This window comes from Alosa sapidissima, chromosome 23, assembly GCF_018492685.1.
Source record: "Alosa sapidissima isolate fAloSap1 chromosome 23, fAloSap1.pri, whole genome shotgun sequence".
Taxonomy (NCBI): Eukaryota; Metazoa; Chordata; class Actinopteri; order Clupeiformes; family Clupeidae; genus Alosa; species Alosa sapidissima.
The window spans coordinates 14,166,842-14,177,302 of record NC_055979.1 but is presented as its reverse complement, the minus strand read 5'-3'; the positions used below and the strand labels follow the sequence as shown (position 1 = coordinate 14,177,302).

The following is a 10,461-nucleotide window of genomic DNA, read 5'->3' as shown; positions in this document are numbered from 1 at the left end:
TGACTGAGAGAGCCGTCTTGCCTTAATGAAGGCCAGCCAGCCAGCCTGCCGGGCCGCAAGACACAGGGACCCGGAAACGAGGTCTTGCTGCTCGAGGGTCAGGCTTGGGAGACATTAGCCTGGGCTGTGATGGGATTGACAACGAGCTCGGCCAAATCCCTGCCCCGAGTTCAGACTTACCAATCCCCCCTTCTTAATCCCCCCTCTGCTTCTGAGCCCGAGGCTGCCTGACTGACTTCACTCATTGGCTTGCTCATGCAACACCACGGCACAGCGCGCCGCACTGCAACGACTCTCTCATTTGCGGGATCTGGGGCTTTTTCAAACGGCTCAGGCGTTAGCGGAGACACATTAGGCTGATGTCTGAGTCGATGGGAGACCAAGGCTTCCATCAGCTCAGTTAGGAAGACAGACATGTGGAAATCGACGCAGTTTTCTTTTCTGAACGTGGAGGGGATCCTCAGGTGCTAACACTAGTATGTTCTTTTAATTCTCTCCTCTGAAGCTGTAGGCCTACATGTCAGAGTGTGTGTGTGTGTGTGTGGGTGTACATTTGTGTGTAATTCTCATATTTAAGTGTGGCTATGAGCTTTGGCTTGTTTTATGTTTTGTTGGCTTGTTATGGCTTGCATGTACAGTATGAATGTGTGTCTGTGTCCAGCATACTAAACATCAACATGATACCAGCTGTAAAACACACTATTTTCTCCTTGTCCATTTCCAGTAGGCTGTGCAAAGACCGAACACACTAATGAAAGTGTACAACTGGCTTTCATTCATTCATCCATTCTCTCTCTCTCTCTCTCTCTCTCTCTCTCTCTCTCTCTCCTCCCCCCCCCCCCCCCCCCCGCTCGGGTCCTCAGGTGGTCTGACTACGGTTCGCCCAGGTCCACACACCGCCTCGCCTGACACAGGACCTGTCGGTTTGCATCTGTCATGGGCACCGCTAGTGTGCACCCTTGCCATTTACAAAGCTGGCTGGCCAATCAAGCATCCTCCAGACAGACGGCCAGAGAGGCAGGCGGTCTGGCGAGCAAACCGTGTTGCCCGCGGACCGCACATGACTGGGGCATGCAGAGGCCTGAGGGCAGTGGTCACCCACGGGAAATGATGATGATAATGATGATGATTACAATGATTTGGAGAAACCCTCTCAAAATTACTCTACGTTTCTCTTAGATGCGTATATATCTGTTTAAATATCTGATGTGATGATGCCGATTTATAATCATGCACCAATTGCCTATACCTAATCCGAAATGAATGTATGAATGACTCTTCCATGGTGTTTGCTTGTCCAGTCAAGTATAGACATAAGAAAACTCTAGGGTCATGGACAAGTGGCGCTGGTCATTCACATCCTGCAAAGTGGACATGAAGATGCTGGGATAAGGAAAATGCATAGCATCTCAGTGTCTTTACATGCATGTGTTTCTATTTACTTATTTATTAAGAAATAAGATTAGAAGCATATAAGAAATAAAATTAGAAGCATTCCCTTGAATATTAAATGTACCATCTAAATATGTAAAGTTAATTCTATCAGCAGCAATTAAAAGTAAAGACAATAAATACTAGGCTATGGTTTATTGTGCTCAGGAAACTCCAATACCAGAAACTTTTGTGTGATAATGTCAAGTGTTAGCCTAGAAATCTAGACGCACCCTAGCGGCGGCAAATTAATTTGCTCAGCCTGTACGTCTAGTATCAAACCATAGGTATTTCTATTGGCTGACGCCGTGGACGTCATCCAATCACAGCGCTCTATTTTGTTAGAGCGTCTTAAGGCGGGCTTAACAGGATAACGACAGTCCTGCGACGGTGAACAACAAGGAAGGTGGCTATGGCGAACGAAGAGCGGTTGTTTGAATCGGCGTTGGCGTCAACTTTGGAGGAGTTGGACTTGTGCTTTTCTTTGAAAGTTGAGCAACACAATGCACTTAAGTCATTCCTTTCGAAGAAGGATGTATTTGCCATTTTGCCGACTGGATACGGATATGGTCATAGCGCTGGCCTATTGCATGCCTAGGCAGTTTGAAAGACAATTCTCTGCCCGCCCCTTGGATTAAGCGAGGTGAATGGTTAGATTCCAGACTATACATTTCAATGATATAGGATGGCCCACCAGGCTAGTCAAGTGTCCAAAGGAAAATATTTAAACAAACTGTGTGTGTGTGTGTGTGTGTGTGTTAGATCAAGCTACTGACAAAAAAAACCTTTAGGGAAGAGTATTTCAATGCCAGTCAAAAGTGCATCTCTCAAAGGCATCATTCAAAAACCACTGAGATAGACTCTTCTACACACACAGACTCAGTTATGAACAACTGAAGTTTCTCAGCATACCAGTAGCTGTTATGGTCAAATGTATGACTAGTGTAAGACACTGTTATACAAGACACTAAAACAGTTGTTCCAAGGTAAACAGTTCAATAGCCTATGAGAGAATGGATTCAAGACAATGATGATACTCATTACTCATACTCATATCAGATACTCAGACGAAACATGCGTTTCCTCAGCACTGAAGCAGAAACGGCTTAAATGTTATGGCATGATACAGTCTTCATAAAAATATGTTCAGAAAGTCTGTCATTTGCTGAATAAATGCATCATAGCAGGTGTTTGATTTAGGCGCACAGTGCAATAAGGAAGCGTTTGGCCGGTCTGCGTTGTCTTGATAGGCTATACTTCCTGCATTAGTTGTGTTGAAATTCATTATTGTAAATTACAGAACGATTTCACCGTAGGCCTATCATTATTTGTCACATTGGGCGAGCAGCAAGTTTGCAGGCGGAACTGTCTTGCAACCTATGTGAACCAATGCAAATGAGTGGCGCTCACATGATTTTCTCGCTTGCAGTAGCCTAACCGCAGTAGCCTAAGACATCCTAAAAACCCAGCAGACAATACATTCTGCATAGCCTACAATATAACGTAATTGCCTAGTACTAGACTGATCAAAATGGTACAGAAGTCGCTAAACATTGCTATTTGACAGCTGTCGGCGGCACGGATACCCCCTGAACAATGGACCTGCTAAACTGTCACGACCCAACATGAAAGCAGTTTCTATTTGCCGCAAGAAAGTAACCCGAAAAGCTATTATGCTACGAACCAGAAGCATTCCCGCACGCAGAATCACACTTACTCCTGTTTCATCAAAGACACAATCATAGCCGTTTACTTACGATTTTGGGGATGTTGATGGAGGCAGCCTCCTTGCGAAGCTTGGTCACACGTCGTTGTTGCAACAATGTGTAGGCTACATACACGCTCTTGCTTGTTGCCCGATTTTGTCTGTTACTGTTCGGCTGGCTGCAGGACCCAAGGATGAATGGCGCAGAAAACAATAAATCAGCTGTTCCAATAACAGGGTAGGAATGCAGGCACTGTTGTCCACGCTGTGCACGGAAACTAGAAAATAAAACATTAATATGATTGGGTAAGAAAGAGTTATAGAGATTTTCCATAGGACGTTGAATGTGTAATGCGAAGTAGGCATGAGCAACTTAAGTTCTATTCACCTGATTGGCCAATACTTTTTGGGCGGATACCAAGCTTTAAACACTGATTTGCTTAGAGAGCTTTGACAGGTGAATCGTACTGGTCTATTGGTTAAAATTAAGATCTTCACACATTTATTTCTAATGGCGGAATTTGTGGCGTGTAGATATATTTATGCCGCATGTTGGCATATTAAACTAAATTTAGAACCAGATATCTGCACCAGATGGGCTAGTTTTTAAAGGCTACTCTTGCTGTGCTATGTAACATGCAAGTAAGATGCAAGTGTCCTTAAAAAAAAACAGATAGCCTACTGAGCTTATAGAACTAAATATTTCCTCATGGCAATCACATAAATTATCAAATTAGACTAGATAGCAACTGAATTGGAACACATTGCCAGATCTAAACACAGGACTGCAGGTAGGTTAGCCTACTAAATGAAATGTTAGTTTGTGCAGCTTGTCAGAAATTCCTGCCGTGTGTCCAGATGGCAGTGGACCCTGGAGACTGGGTCCTAAGCTTGTATATATATATACACACACACACACACCATACAGCTAGCCAGCCACTCTTACTGTATGTCTATTGGCTCATTAACTTCTGCCACTATCAGAATCAGGGATAGCCTACATAGCCTATAAAAAAAAAATTAAGTCACTGTCAGCCACTCCTTGTGCTAGATCAAAAACATGTAAGGACAAAAACACTCCCACTGTTACCATGACTGTGGTCATTATCTTAACTAGAAAATGTAATTTCGAGGAAATTACCAGTGCATGAAAATATAAACATACTGTATATTAACATAAAATGCCAAACAAACTTTTATTGGGAAATAGTAGTCTTAAGAGAGCCAGATTGTATGCTTAAAGCCTGAGACAGAGTATATAGTTGAATAGAATGTTGAAAGTTGAATGTAGATAGTGTAATGGATGTTAATAGACAGAAAGTTGAATAGATGTTGATAGGCAGATTGTTTAATCGATGTTGATGTATAGTTTAATGGGTGGATGAGTGAATGGTTTGAAGAGGATGAATGGATAGAAAGTTGGATGGAATGTGCCTTATATCCTTGTAGAATGGAGAGACACAGAGAGAGTTGGCCTAGTTAAGCAGAAAGCAGTTGATACAGGTGCAATCAGTTTAACTGGCCCTTTGATGGGTCCTAGTAGTGAGCAGCTGGAAGTTGATACAGTGCAAATCAAGTTAATTAGTCCATTGTGATGTCATAGTGCTAATACAAAGTCTATGGGGAAAAATAAGCTTGTTTTTTATTAATATCTCAAAAAGTATAACGTTTACAAAAGTGAAAAATACATTCCCCACGTGTCCTTTTCAAGACCTACGTTACAAAGTTTGAACGAAGTTTCTACGTTAAACGGTTAAAGCTGAATTAGATGCAGAAATTTGGTGGGAAGAAGAAGAAGAAGAAGAAGAAGAAGAAGAAGACTTCGGATAACAGAACAGTGCATTTTCATGCACTGTAATTACAGTGGTTATGATGTTCCCTCTCCCCAGCAATCAGGAGAAAACTGAATGTTACTATTAAAGGAAAATTCCGGTTTTTAGCACTTTAAGGCCCTTTTCTGGTTTGTTTTGGATGAACTAGAGTGGTGGACACCGAAATTTTGACGATTGGTCCTGTCAAAGGCGATTCAAAACGAGTCAGAAAAGTCGAGACAGGACCAATCGTCAAAATTTCGGTGTCCACCACTCTAGTTCATCCAAAACAAACCAGAAAAGGGCCTTAAAGTGCTAAAAACCGGAATTTTCCTTTAAGCACAACAGGATCACAGCATTTGAAATGAACAACAGCCCAGTGACCAATGCTATTACCAGTCAGCAAGTCTGACAATTCCAAGAAATGTCTAAATATAATTTTGTATTTAAAATTATATTTTATAATTTTTAGTATTTAAAAACCAAAACATGTTATTTGGTTGGTGTACTCAAAGCAAAGGATCAATAGAGAAAATAATATTCAAACTAGATAAATGATACGCCTCAAATCGTTAATCAGAATGACATTCTTCAAATAAATTACATTATTGACTTGAGTGTCTATTGATTGATGATTCATAACAGGGACTTGAGGATGCAAGTGGAGTCCTGTTTGCTGAGTGGCCATGTTGTTCAGGCCTCTTTAAAAGCTCATTACCACCATATTCCCTCTCTGCTGTGTCACTCCAGAAACTGAAGACCTGGCGCTGAGAGACAAAATGACCTGATCTGCAAAAAAGTCCGTCATCCATCAGAGAAAGTCATTGTGCAGTGAGAGGCTCTGGAACACAAGGGTCCTTTCAAAACATTAATTATCTTTTTTTAGTTAAAACAAAACACAAGTCATTTAAATTGTGTACAGCTTCATTGATTGCAGACATAAGTACATCAGACACAAGTCAAAGCACCTTCAATGGTTTCATAGAAGAGAAAACACACACACACACACACACACACACACACACAGATAAACTTTCCAAAGAGAAGAAAGCACAAACCAAAACAAAGCTTGTTTCATAGTAATTATTATTGCCAATAACCATGAAAACATTTCTAAAAGGTAAAGGAAGTTAACTGGTATTTACTGTAGCAGACGCTTTCATCTAAAGCGACACAGACTCGCAACAGAGGATTTGGAAATCAAAACCGTGTTGACCGATTGTCATGATGACGGCGACATTAGTGCTGCTCCACCATGCCTTCATCCATCTGATAATACATTTCCCCTTCATGTGGTTCAAACGTAGACATGGGTTGTGTCTCAAACCGCATACTTCTGTCAGTACACTTCTAGTGTGCACTGTGTACTGAGCGCTTCCATCCGTAATGCCCACTTTTCGATGGTTAGTATAGTCCCAATATCTGCACTACACTGCATTCCAAATTATTATGCAAATTAAATTTTTTTCCTAAATAGTTGATGCAAATGAAAGTCAGTATAATTTTCGAGTCATCAACCGTTAGAGTATAGAATTCAAATTTTATTGAACAAACCTCACAATGATAACAGTATTTTTTTTTTTCAAATAGTAGGTTTATGCACACTGGCAAACTTCTTGAGGATCCTACACCTTGAGACTTGCGGGACTCCAGAGGCACCAGCGGCTTCAAATACCTGTTTGCTGCTTTGCAATAGCATTTTAGCAGCTGCTCTCTTAATCCTATGAATTTGTCTGGCAGAAACCTTATCATGCCTTTGTCTGCACGAACCTGCCTGAGCTCTGACTCAGCGACAAAAAAAATTCTTCACAGTACGATGATCACACATAAGTTTTCGGGAAATATCCAATGTTTTCATACCTTGTCCAAGGTAGTGCACAATTTCATGCTTTTCAGCAGCAGAGAGATGAGATCCTTTTTCTTTCCCATATTGCTTGAAACCTGTGGCATGCCTTATAATGTGGAACATCTTTCTTAAATAGTTTCCCTTTGATTGCTCACCTGGCAAACTAATTATCACAAGTGTCTGAGATTGATTTCAATGATACAAAGAGCTCTGAAAAAACAAAACCATCCATGAGTTTAATTGAAAAACAAAAAAAATAATGTTTATGACACTTAAATCCAATTTGCATAATAATTTGGAACACAGTGTATATACTTAAAAATATTTGAATCAGGTAGACGGTTTGAGACACAGCCATTGTGTTTTTATTGAATTTAAATGGTGGGCAAAGTTGCTTAGTGACTTTGCACTATACCCTTCATTTAAATTAGGGCCCTCTCTATTTGCTGGAGTGACTGGTCTTCTAATCTGAAACTGTCCACCTTACAGACACTATGACTCATGCCAACAGGGAGAAACACAGACTTGAAACCCTGAAGATCAAAATCTCCCAACCCGCCACTTATGTTGGGACTCTGAAACCCACATAAATATGTATACACTAAAGTAGTTCTGCTGAGCCACTACTGAGGCCTGCATGTGGGTCTGTGTGTGTGTTTGAGTGTGTGAAGATGTAAGTGTGTATTTTGTGTAGGCCTACATGAGTTATTGTGCATTTCTATATTTATCAGTGAGTTGCTGTGTGTGTGTGTGTGTGTGTGTACATAACTCACAATGTAGATGGCTTGCATTCTGACTCACACACTTTACCACGTGTGTGCTGCTGTGCGCATGTGTGTGTGTGTGTTGCTGTGCTGCACATGTGTGTGCATGTCTATGTCTGTGTCTGTTTGTGTGTGTGTACGTGTTTGGGGAGGGGGGCTGCCCGGCTGTCACGTCTGTTCAATCCTCTGCCTAACCAGGAGGAAGGAAATGCTGGAGAGCAAAGCCCTGCTCTGGGGAGAGACGGAGAGCCGGCACAGTGCGGCGAGCCCCTCCGCATCCTGCAAGTGAAGTGGACGGAGTGATACGCTCAAGCAATAGAGCAAAGGGCCGCAGAAATACTGGAACTTCGGACTCGAGCCGAGCCGAGCGAGCGCAAAGCAGGAAATGGCGTGACACAAGAGAGGGGATGAACAGGAAGGATGGAGAGAAGAGATGAGAGCAGTAATGGCAAAGTTTTGACGACAAGCCAGAGGCACACACTGTCAGGAGGGAAGGACACACTCACTGTGCAACTTTTTTTTTTAAGGACGACATAGTGGTACATGATGACTGCAGTAAAGACATTGAAATTATATGGGTGACTATATTGACAAAACTGAGTTAATGTTATAAATATGTTATTCCTATGTCACTTTATGCTTATGAGATGTTTCACACACGAAGAGCATGTACAGAGCTATAAGAAAATAAAAACTGGGCCTTTGTACAGACGTTAATGAAGAGGCCAAGAGAGATTTATTTGCACATTTGGAAGTAATTGCAGTATTTCTTTTTTTGTCTGCCTAAAATATTGCTTATTTTTGAGTCCATCTGTTGACTACCACGCACTGTTTTTGGTCACACTCTCTCACTCATGCACACACGCACACATAAATCAAGTGATTAATGCATAAGCCATTTATAACCCTAATAGCGGCTCATATCTCCACGCTGGGCTCACGCCCCTCATAAGCTGCTTTAACACAATAAGGTTGTGCTCAGCAGCAGAGGTTGCCTTGCCTAATGGCTAATGGCCTCTCTCACACGCTACACTTCCCATGCATCCACACTGGCGCACAACACCAACGCAGTGTTTGGGGCGCTCTGATGGATTAAAGGATCAGTCCATAATTCTGGTAAAAAATTGGTGATATTATGAGCTAAGGAGCCAATCAACGTCCGTGTTACTGAAGCGATGTGTCGATTGGCTGGATCAGTGCATGGTTCTGGCTCTGAGGAACTTCCCAATTTACAGCTTCAGGACTTGTGTACATACACTGCAGTTTTCTTGGGCGCACATAGAGAGGGGACAGCTAGAACAATAATGAGAAATTTACTGAGTGTGATTTAAAAAAAAAAAAAAAGGATATTGGAATAGAATCACGAACTTCACAGTTAACATGTATGCAAGCTAGGGGTGTAAAGGTACACATATTTGTACAGAACTGTTTAGGTACACAAAGTTAGGTTTAATACAGATGTATACCGAATGGACCAAATGCAGTCTTTAACAGTAATGCGGACCATGTTTCAAATTTGAGTACCCACACAAACATATTAAGTAGTGGACCATATGTCAGTTTAGTCAATTAACGTCAAAAATCATAGACACCTTTTTAAAATACTATTCTCAGAATGTATCAAAAATATTGTTCGTGAATTTAAGGTTAGCAATACCTACAGGCTTACTGTACCAAAAATGAACTGAACGGTGACTTTAAACCCGAGGTACACAACGAACTGTGTTACGAAATTTTTGTGTACCCCTAATCCAAGCAGGTCGCTTCACTGAGACAACATTTTGGCATTCTGATGGGTTAATTAGAGATCTAGTAGGGTGAGGGTGGGAGTGTGTGAACGTGACACGGGTGTTTGTCGTAGGTTTGGAGGGGTCTGATTACGTGGCCGACGCGTCCTTCGACCTGCTCTATGCATTATTAAACAGTGCTAATGGCACAGTCCCTGCGCACAGACCCTTGCCATTGATTGGATTTTACTTTTCTCAAATATGATCTGACTGGCGCCTCGATGGGAGGACGATCATTACTCCCATCAGTTTCCTCTGCTGCCTTTGCTCCACCCAATATGAATCAAATACGTTACCCACCCCCCTCCACCACACCCCAAAGGCCACCTTGCTGTTGTGTGATTTACGGAAAATCTCCATACACAAATTGTGTGTACATGGTGATGATGGTACAGTACATGATGTTTCAGATTCTATCATTTCTGTTAACAGTGACCCAGCCAGCTGTAGATGGTAAGCATGCTTTATGCTTACTCAAGCCCCCTGCACAATGACTTGCACCCCAAATCCAAATCCATTTCACCACTGTGCCTCAGATTGTAATCACTGCTACACCGCCAACCCACATCCAAACAACCACCCATCACTGTGACCTCTATCTGTAAAGAAACAGCCTCCTAAGTGCCTCTGACGGGGGGGCAGTAGAGGGTAATGTTCTCATTACTTCTACATCCGTAACTAGTCTGGGATTCAAACCATGCAGCAACCTCTTCACAAAGCCCCTCTGTTTAGCAGCAGACAAGTTCAACTCGACACACGCCTTCACTGTCTGGCCGTTTTCTCTCTCTCTCGTACAACACACACACACACACACACACAAACTATTTGCATCTGAATCATGTTGACTCTTCAGTGGCTAGAAGCTGTTTCACACCCACATGTGGGACCAGGCTACTGGGAATGTCGCCTACTTCTGTGGTGAGGTGGTTGTTGTTGTTATGCCATGTTGCCACGGATACATCAAACGTTGTGAGACTGAGGCCAATTTTTGGTCGCAGGCCCAGAACGGACCTGACTCTTCTGACCTGACTCTGACTCTTCATGACAAGCGATCCGAAGATTACCGTGAGATCAGTACTGCAGGGCAGATTAAACAAACCACAAAAGCTAGTTTGGA

At 42.2% G+C, this 10,461-nt stretch overlaps 1 protein-coding gene across 1 annotated transcript in view; it reads right to left on the bottom strand.

Moving 5' to 3' along the window:
- LOC121698574 (double-stranded RNA-specific editase 1-like) overlaps positions 1-3,568 on the bottom strand; it is a 77,263-nt gene extending 73,695 nt beyond the window's left edge. Inside the window, exons 1-2 of the mRNA XM_042080783.1 lie at positions 3,525-3,568; positions 3,189-3,414 (exon numbers count right to left, since the gene is read on the bottom strand). The gene's annotated coding sequence lies outside the window, so the exon portion shown is untranslated. The remainder of the gene's footprint in view (positions 1-3,188; positions 3,415-3,524) is intronic.
- Between the last annotated feature and the right edge of the window lie 6,893 nt (positions 3,569-10,461).